We start from the raw sequence: 11,183 nt of genomic DNA on the forward strand, positions 1-11,183 counted from the left end.
GTTAACCTATCGGGGGTTTCTCAGCTGTATCAGTCCTCACGTGGAAGCTAAATCAATATCATGACGTTCGTAATGTTCATTGTAATAAACATCAGATCTGTCTTTGTAATTCAATCTGCATACTCTAGTTTACTTTGTTTTGTCATGTTGCCACTGACAATTTTTGTATGGATTAGAGAGACTTCATTAAGGTTCATTAAGCTGCATTTTCTGCAGACTCCTCCTCCACCGTGTTGTTCTGCACTAACATGCGCGAGCAGCCGGACCAGCTACATAAACAAAGCACAGAAGCGCTCAGATAACCACGCACATAGAGCGAGGGCAACTTCATTCACTCAGAGAGACATTACTCCACCATATCTCTGCTATCTATCCATTGCAAATAGTTGTTTGCTGCTATAGTAATGCTCTGAATGTTGTGTAGATAATTCTTAATGAGACATGCTTTGGTGTCAACAACCAATGTAAAAACATTACATTACACCTTTAAATCCAAATTTTGCTTAGAATTATTAGATTACTGCACTTCAGTGAACAACAAATGTGGAATTCTAAATCTAAAATCCTGGTTCTACCTGTAATGTATGTATTCTGTTAACAGCTTGGTATTGTCAAAAGTAAGTTAATTAAGTGTGTATCTTATTTTGAAAATAGGAAACAAAGTGTCAAACTACATCATATTTATTGTAACATCTAAATAAAAAGAGAAGTAAATGTGCAGTATACCTTTTTTTCTGCAACCTGCTAGATTAACATTTTGTAAAGCATCACACCTTCTGTCTCTACCCACAATAACAGGCATGTGTACCAAGATGCGTTTACTCCTCTCCTGCCTTCAACTGTTGCCATTGATCAGGTTTCCCTGACACACACACACACACACACACACACACACACACACACACACACGCACACAATCACATACACAGATGTCGTTTAAGCACTGAAAGGTGGGATAATGATGGTACCACAAGTAAGAGGGTATTGACTGCTTTGGTGATCAATAACAGAAAAGTGTGATGAGTGGAAAGCAGGGTAGTGAGAGTCAATAGTAAGAGAGTGAGAGAAAAGCCAGGGGAGCTGTACAGTCAGATCTGATCAGCATCTCATACCATTAAATTCTTACGCCATCATCGAGATTGTCCAATGTCTGTGACATTGTTTTTTGTGGCTATACAGTCATAAACATCTGATATACAATATACTTTTCATTATTGAGGGCTTGTACCAAAAATATAAAAATAAAACATACATTAGGAACTCATACTTTGCACTTATACTGTAATGATCAAATGAAGGTATGCCTTCATTTTGGATTATGATGTTGAATCTGATAGCCTAAACATAACTATTTAAGGTCTGTACACTGTAAATTAAGTTATCAAGAGACATGCAATTAATCAAATACTGTAGTACTGTTTTTCTTCTCTATCATAAGAAGTTCCATGTAGGCTCCTTGACTCTAAGAAACCAGGCCCAGCGTGATGAACAGTGCTCTCCCGAGCCCGGCAGAGCTGGTGCCCCACCTAACCAGTGACCCATTCAACCAGTCAACATTACTTGACAGTGAAATTGGAAACGTTGTCATTGGCTGGTGACCTATTAACACCAAGTGTGTGCATGTATGTGTGAATGTGTGTAGATGGAGGGTGGTGGGGGAGGGTGGTGGGGGCTGATGCATGAATGTGAGCTGCCCGGGGGCATTTGCATATTGGTGAGTGTATGTATGAATATGTGTGGTGTTTGAGCAAATTGAGTCGCTGTGTACATTAAATTGTTTGCTTGATTGACTCTTCTGTGTATGTATACATATACTGTGTGTGTGTGTGTGTGTGTGTGTGTGTGTGTGTGTGTGTGTGTGTGTGTGTGTGTATGTGTGTGTGCGCCTTACAAATGACACCTGCACTGCAGGAGAAGAGTTTTCCAAGGTCAGGGGTAAATCAACAGAAATTACACAGCTGCCAAAACCTATTACTGCAGAACCGTGCAACACCGGGCCTACCCAATGGGCATAGACCACTCATTGAGTGTACTAAGCAAGCACACACAATTCTGCGCACATACACTACATGTGTGTGTATGCGTATACATTTTGTAACACACACACAAATTCTTAATCACAGACTAGAACATGCAGGCATGGCCATCCTAACACATCCCATGCCATGCCTCATTTATCATACAGTTTCTTCATGCCACACAGTATTTATTGTGTAAATCTATTTTTTTTCAGTGCTCACTTCACTGGCGTGATTCAAACTAAAAACAGAAACATGAAATAGAAAAGAGATTTGCCTCTTTACCCTTTAAAGAACCAACCAAGACAAACATTACATGGTGTTGATGGATTATAAGAAACTTTAAGTATAAATAATATTACTTTTACTGTAAGCTGATTTCAGCCGAGCATGAAAAAAAACAAAAGCTGTTTAGCCCCTCCAGTCACGCTTCCCCTGACCCACCTCAATTCTCTCCCTCCCACATTCACACAGAGCTGAGTTTGACCTTTCACAGCATGCTAGCTGCACACAGGTAGAAAATCAAGGCCCAGCTTTTGTAATAGTAATTCATATCAAACTATGAAATTGGGAGGACGAGGACACAGCAGCTAACACTTGACAACATTAGTGTTCACAGTATTGTTTTGGTACTCGAGGCTTGCAGAAAAAGTGATATTTGTTCCAAATGTATACAGAAAGATAGGAAGAAAATGAGGCAAAAAAAAAAACCCAAACCTGTATTCTGTCAGCACTTGAATTGAATTGAAATGTATTCAATAGCCAAGTTTTGGCCATACGAAAAGATCATAAGCCTGCAGATACTGTACCTACACACAATCAGCTGATCCTATGGACCAAGTAATCAACAAACCCATAAGCAAACACATCTGGGAGCAGGCGGGGGACAGGAGACACTTTAAGACAATTCAAGTAATTAAATAAGGCAAATTCCCATTAAGATACACCCCAAAAAATTAAAAAGGGGAACCAACAATACTCTTAAAGAAAACAAACAAACAATTATTCCATAGAAAATAAGTTAATATCTTCTACACTACTGTGGAATACATAGGATATTTATCATCAAAAGTACAAAACAGTGACAACATCTGTATTGAAAATATAAATTCTCAAAATGACAAAATCACTGAATAGTGATAGTAATCGTATTAATGAATAAATAGGGTAAACATGTCAGATTATTCAAAAAAAAAAAAGTGATACGTGATAAGTGGTACCAAAGTCAAATTCTTAGTTAAAAATAATTACAAAATGAGTTACTACAAAAACTAGTCACTGGATCGCTCCTTTGGTTAGTTAATAATCACTTCCTGATTGCATTGAAGATGCTGGTCACGATGATGATAAATGGTGATAATGCTGATTTCTTTCAGGCTACACTTCATTTGCTGCCTACTGAAGAGGACAGGGAGGGCGATGGAGAGAAGGAAAGATGCCTGGAGTGTCCTCAGGCTTCTTCTCTTTTGACCCATGAGCTGAGAACTCAAAGAAGGTGCCGAGTCGGGTCCCATTTGACATCCTTACCCCTGTGACATAGTCTCTCTCTCTCTATTTCACCCTCTCTCCCCCACACACATAATTCTAATGTGTGCTGCACTGTCATTATACAACAAAGATGTTGACGTGTAGGTCAGGGTTTACCATGCAGTGTAATAGCTTTTCACTGACTGTTTATAATGTTAGTGGACATTAATGTGTCATTAAGAGAACAAATATAGGCAGCACAGAATAAGTAAATAGAGGAGAGAAACATCTTATTATTAAAATGAATGTCAGAGCGTTTTAAATGGCTCTGCAGTTCAGTTTGTCATCTCTCAGTGTTCAGAGACCCCATGACAATGTAACTGAATCGGTGTGAATGTAGATTGAGTGACTGGTTGAAATAGACACACATTATGCTAGACATGAGCAGCATTGGACGTATTATTTATCTTTACAGTCACAAGGACATCTTTGAATCGCTGAAAGAAGCAGAGAGCAAATCAAAACTGAATTGAAACATACATTGGCAATAAACGGTTCTGATTCTGATTCTGATTCTATTGCATTTCATGTAATATGTTGGTTTTGGACAACCCCTAATTGTTTTATCAGTTGGTATTTATTAACTATATTCGGACTGTTTTATTTTGCAGACATAAAGAAAGGCTCTGGTAACGTACTGTGGTATATTCGCTCTCTTTTAAAGGCAGGTCTTCCAGAGGTTCTTGGGGTGTGATTTTAATTCTCTCATGGCCCACTTTCCTGTTTGTGGGCGAGTATAGAGACCAACTGCTATGTTCCACTGTGTACCTCTGCATTTTCTGATGATTTTCTGTTTTTTTTAATTAGATATCCACCACACACATAACACAAACACATAACACTCAACAAAACACAGAAAAGGTAAACAATTGATAGAATGTTTTAAAGGCTTGCAGATTACAAATGATACATTATTTACAGACTGAATCCGTTATCATTCATTGAATAATTAAGTTATTTTCCCCAAATAGATATCATATATATATGAATTTGATATTCTTTGTCTGAAAACAACAACAGTGGAAATGAGGTATTCTCATCAGCTGTTTTTTTTGTTAGCTGTATCTGGCGATTTCATACAAAGGAGAATGAACAGTGTTAACCTTTTTGACCGCTGAGTTTTCTGTCCATTCTCTCTGCTCTCTCTTTCTCTCACCAGGTACAGAAACCATTTTCTCTGTGTTGCCTCCTTTCATTACACAGCAGATTGCTCTCACTCATGCCCCTCCCCTCTTCATTTCCTTTTCCCATCCTTCTCTTTCCTCATGTTTTAGTTGAACCATTTATTTCCCGCTATTGGTCATCCGCTTTCTATCTATCTCACTCTATCTCTCTCCTTTTTTTCACAAGATTGTGTGCCTGTGAAACCTTGGTTTATCATGATCAAGACACACATGTGCAAAGACATACTCACAATGAGACTGAGGTCTATGTATTTCATTTTCTTTGGCTGTCAGCATCAAGCGTGCAAGGATGAAAATTACCTGAAATTACAATGATGCCCTATCGGGCGCTGTGAGCATGTAAAATTGTATTTAACGATAATGAAGGCAGAGATGCACACACGATGCTTGAGCACACAAATATATTGTCATGAGCAGAAAATGCATTGCACACGCACATAAATGCACACACTTGTAAAAACATATGCAGCCACGTGCAGAGGCCATAGCACACACACATGCATCAGAAACAGAAATATGCAAATGAACTGTGGTATTTCTACCTGGTGTTCAAGCTTGTTCAGTCATGGTAGTTTGGAATTTGCTGCCCCCTGCTGAAATTAAAAGAATAACTTTAACCTCATGTCACCAGCAGGGAATCAAGAGCGAACAAAACCTGATTGATTTTAGTTTGGAAGTCGACTGTTTTTAAAGCCAATTTGAACCAATAATGCAACCTCCTGTTGATTTCAGGCACCGAGCCATAGCTCAATAAAAGCTGTATGCAGTATCAGAGATGTTCTATAAACGACTGGCTTTTTACTGCATATTTACATAGTAAATGTGATTTTCTTAATCACATTGTCTCACTTTTTTTGATTCAGCTTTCGCAAAAAGTCGTCTCACAATAATGTTATAGTGGTGTCACTCATTCATTTATCTCTTATTGGAATGTGCAGCGCATTGGCAAGTCTCTAAAGGATTTTTCAATCACTTCAGAAGAGTCATATTTATGACGATCCTTCCTTCTCATAATGACCCTGTATCCGGCCTCTTGGTGTTCATCAACAGTGCAATACATTGTTTGCAGAAAAAAAGCCAAGAGCAACACATACAAAGCCATGGTGCCAGCAGAGACTTGTAGTATCTGAATCAAGTCAGAAACTGCATCCTCATTTTTTGGTTGGACTTGGCACAAATGTCATGAAGCAATGCATTAATAAGGTCTATTTGCCAAGAAAACTAAACTGATTGAGTGAGTGTTTGATTGATTGATTGATTGATTGATTGATTGATTGATAGATACCCGGCCACCACTCCTCCAAAAAAAGAGCATCAAATATAAATATGAGAAGTCGTAGCATCTACTACAGTAATGAATTAAAGGGTAACAGGATTTGGTGTAATATTAACTGTGACATCTTTGGATTCCCTTCACATTTTCTTGCACATTTTTTTTTTTTTTTATCGCTCACTATCAAAAGATCAGGAGAAAAATCTAGGTTGCTTTAATCTTTAGGCAAGGCTGACTTTTGGTGCGTCGTGTTTCTATCTTGGCTCTGTCCTGAAGCGCCGCCCCAGAACACAGTGCGTGAGTCAACTAATCTGTTATGCCATCTCCATAATCGCAGGGAGGAATGCTGCTTCCCTCTTTTCTCTCTTTTACTGCCTGCTGTTCTATCTGCTGTTTGTTATTTCCTCATCTGTCTTATGGCATCCGTCTCTCCATCACTTCTGTAAATTTGCGTCTGTTAGGCTTCCTGTTTGTGCTGTATAGTACATACAGCACAAACAGGAAGCCTAATTATTATAGTATTATTGTCACTGTATCGATATAATAGCATGGTGTTTGTTTGCTTGTCTTTCATCTGATGGCTTCCCTGTCCTACCTGTCTCGCTCTCACTCCACCTGATGGTTTCTCTTCAAGCTATTATCACTGATTCAACAGCGGTGGTCTGTTAGATCATTCAACCTCTGTTTGTGTTGTTGTACAGGATCACGATTTGCTCTTTTATTAATCAATATTTAGTTTAAATTAACATTAAAACGTATTATTGAAAATGATCATTTTATTAGCCTATTTTAGCTAATTGTTTTAGCGTTATTGCCTGCACATCTACTTTGACTTGCGTGGTTGTTTCCACTCCCATCAACCCTGTCTGGTCAAATATACCATACCGCTATCCTAACGCCAAACAAAGTCAGCAACTAGCTGATCATTAAAGTCAAATAACTAGTAAGTGTAAGAGCCAACAAACAGAGCAAACAGATATTTGACTTATATTCTTCAGATAACCATAATCAAGACTCCAAATAAATGCTAATGTTGCTCTATGTCTGCTGTTTGTGTATGAAGCCAACTGCGAACACATTGTCTAAAAAACTTTGTTACCCATTGATTTGAGCACAATATGCATACAACCTTATATAATGCATAAAACATATAGTAAAAGATACATAAAATAAACAAAATTCATGTGGTGTCTGTAACTGCCAGATAGTTTTTATGTGTTTTATGCGCCCTAGCCAGAAATGGATCAATGTCGTTTTAAAGAATAAAATGAAATGGTTAGATGTTTCCCTAATCTGCTATCTTTCTGCCTGGTCTACTCTTCTGCTGCAGTGGTCGATTCAGCTTCCAGGAAAACTATTTAATGTGGAATGCCAGCTGTCTTCATTCCTAACAATCATCGGAAGAGTGAAATAATAAAACCCTTTGTAGGGAAATTGTATTATGCCACTGCGCCAGGCAGAGCCGTGGCCAGAGGCATCATGTTTCCTGGTTTCTGTCCGTGCATACTACGTATATCTGGTCTCTTCTCTGGAACGCGATACCTCAAGAACTCCTGGAGCAAATAAATTTAAATATGGCACAAACATCCACTCTGACTCGAGTATGTACTGATTCGATTTTGGAGGTCAAAGGTCGCTGGGACCTCACAAAAAACGTTTTTGGCCATAACTCAAGAATTCATGTGCTAATTATGACAATTTCACACAAATGTCTAATTGGATAAAATGATGAAGGGATGACATTTTGGACAGATATGGATACACATTTTCTGGTTGGCAGAGGCATACAACCATGAGGCGGTAATCCTAGTTCATAAAGTATACATTAGGTATTTATTAGAAGGATAAACCCCTTGAATGAACCGTCTTTTTTTCAAGGGGTCCCGTTACTAAACTGGGGTTACTAAACTGGGGTTACTAAACTGTAAAAGTGATACAGTATGTGCATGTCAGTCAATATAACTGTTTTAGATCAGGGTTTCAGATAAAAGCTTATCTCCTCAAAGAAAGAAATAGAGATGCAAGAAGACATTTTACAGCATTTGAAAGTGACAGATTTCCCTCTCTTTTTGTAACATTTACATTACTCTCTGAATGGCTTTTGCTTGGCTGAAAAGTCCAGAAACTTTTTCAGCTCATAAAGTGTTCTCAGAATTTGTCATGCAGTTGCAACGTGACACAACAACAAAAGAAGATTTACTTCACATCATCAACCGGATCAAGTCAAGATGTCACCTCCAAGTCAAAGAAAGTAAAGCTCATTTCTGAAGTGTGACAGTTGGATATATGTGCATGAGTGCACACACACACACACACACACACACACACACACACACACACACACACACACACACACACACAGAAACATGAAGCATGCACAACACACATACACACTGAAACACACACCCAGAGGCCTACAAACACACTGGTAAGGGATTTCATCAAATCTGGACTACAGTCATGTGGAGGTCCCTGAATGAAATCATCTAATAAGATCATATAAAGAATGATGGCTGCTGGCCCTATGCTCCTGGCTGTATCAGGATTTCAGAGGCCTCTGTCGCGACTTTTAAGATGGAGAACAACAACTATAGTCGTGACGATGGTGATACAGAAATGTAGGGGAAAGAAAGAATACATCAAAGGTCCCATACTGCACCGGACCAAGACACAAAAATTGCATAGTTTGGTCAGCACTTACGTTGTACTGCAAATCCACATGAATTGTTTGAGGTAGCAGAAATGTTAAGACCTCTAGTCAGGTGGAATTAGGGTGGAGTTATGCTGGAAATGATGTAATGTTACAACAAGTAAATTATAACAAGGACATTTGTAATGCCCTGACAGGTGTATCAAAGACAACATAGTAAGGATGCCCAGTTTGAACACACACACACACACACACACACACACACACACACACAGACACACATACACACACAGAGTAAGAAGAGATGTAACAGGGCAGATTGAGTGAAAACACCTGGGATAAAGGGTATGTCGGGGTTATATGTTAGATTTGTTGTTTTTTTCATTTAGACATTTCCTTTGCAGTGCTCATCTACAGCTAATACACTTTTTTGTATTATTTTTCAAATATTTCATTCAGTCATCCGACTTTCAAATGTCGTTGCAATTTTTTTTGCAATATGCATATTCAGCTTTTTTAAAATGCCATCTTATCTGATCCCATCATTTTATCTATAAAGTCTCATCATAGATACAGTAGAGGCATTGAAACCCTTTAAGAAGGAAATGTCAGTATCTAAGAGTCTTTCCCTCTTTAGCATAACTGTGATGCTGAACTATGAGATTAAGTTAAATGAAAAGACCGGAGCCAACACTCTGTTTTCCTTCATAATATTTATTCTTAAAAATGAGTAAGCAGACAGTTCACGTGTCCTGTGAATACCAAAATGTGTATAGAACAGTACAGAACAGTAAAACACCTTTCATTATATTTCTATAACAAGATCTTTTGAGCAACATATCAAAAGTCCAATCAAAGGTTGTATTCTTTTTAATACAGCAATTCTTTTTAAAACATCTTTCATGTAAAGAAATAGACCACAGATTTCTAGAAGGAGATGTAAAAATATACATCAACAAGATGAGTGTTAAACAGCAGGCTAGAATTTTCCAAAGCACACAACTATTAACTTGCACAAACATCAGTGATGATCAGTAATGCAACCACGCCAGCGGGACCAATCACATGTTCAAGAGGATGTCACAGCTTAGACAGGAGGGGCTTCAGTCGCTAAACACTTCCTCTGTTTCCCTCGTTACTTACTCGATCACGCACTTCCTCAGCTCATCAATTCCTTATTTCTTTCCCTGCTTTCTTTGCCTCCTCCTGAAAAACTGTAAAGAGAGAAATTTGAGTTTCATTCTCTCTGATGCTCTCCTCTGATTGCATTTTCATCAGGAAACAAAGAACAGTGGGAAGAAAGGCCGGGAGGTGAGAAAGCCAGATAAAGCAAGGAAGGGAGGTAGGAGGACAACTCAGAGTCACTGGAGTGCTGATTGGATGAGGCTGTAATGAACTGAGATTGATATGAACAATGAGACCAGCTCATTGACAATAAAATGAATGACAGGAATAGACTGTGCTTTCACTCCGGCATTGCCTCAATCAGCAAAATTAAATGATGTATTCTTTTCAGTGAACACTAATCAATAGCAAGACTATCGCTGATGCATCAGTCTGAGATGAAACACAAAGCATTCAGCAGCATCACAGTTTCATACAAGGCGAGTGCCATTGCTCAGTGATTAAGAGAAGTCAAATAAAGAATTGGAAAAACATTGGACGAGGAGGACAAGCAGAGGTTGAGGATGAGAAGGATGGACAGGGGGAGAAAGGAGAGAAGGGTAAAGAATAAAAAGAGGGGGGAATAGAGGATAGATGGGTTTTAAAACGCTCAGCCGATGGGCGTGCATCTTCTCCTTTACAGGCGAAACAGGAAATAAAAATGCAGGGGTGGAAGCCCGTCTGTCCGTCACTCTGTGTTAGGCTCAGCATAATTGCTGTGAAATGACAGAAACCCACGACTTACAGGAGGGCAGCTAGAGGAGGGAGAGAGGTGTGTTTTTAGACTCAGCCTGCGAGTCACTCACTATTTGTGGCCATGTGGAGCTTTGTAGCTCAAAACAATAGATGTCCAATTTAAGATTTCTAAAAGAGGAATGCTTTTACAGGTTTTACTATTCACTTTCCTTCAACGTTCGTCTGAACCTCCAGAGAAGAGATGTCTATTTAGAAAGAGCAGTGCATTGGAAATCAGCAAAGCCCTCAAGAACCTAATAAATCATAATATTCTAGTAATATTATTCAATTACAGCAGTAAGCAGTAAGCAGAAGAGTTTTTGCTGATGTTGCTTTGCAACAACAATGAAATCAAGTAAATAAGAATCACTGAAGGCCTAAAAACCCTCACAGTCACAGCTGGTTCAGATAACGTCCGACATTTTGATGGGAAAACTCTTTTTGTACAACTAAAGTTTAACTTGCAGGGTATGCCCTCAGTACTCTGGTATAGCTTCAGTACTAACACATACTGCAGTATTCTCCTAACACACAAAACTATGTAGAATGGTCCCCAAGCTGCTACATCTTAGATAGTCACATTTGGGTACCTAGTACCTAATAGAGAGGCACAGCACTTTGCCAATAAATGT

The sequence above is a fragment of the Anarhichas minor genome, unplaced genomic scaffold, assembly GCF_050575085.1.
Source record: "Anarhichas minor isolate MPS153535 unplaced genomic scaffold, ASM5057508v1 ptg000043l, whole genome shotgun sequence".
Classification (NCBI taxonomy): domain Eukaryota; kingdom Metazoa; phylum Chordata; class Actinopteri; order Perciformes; family Anarhichadidae; genus Anarhichas; species Anarhichas minor.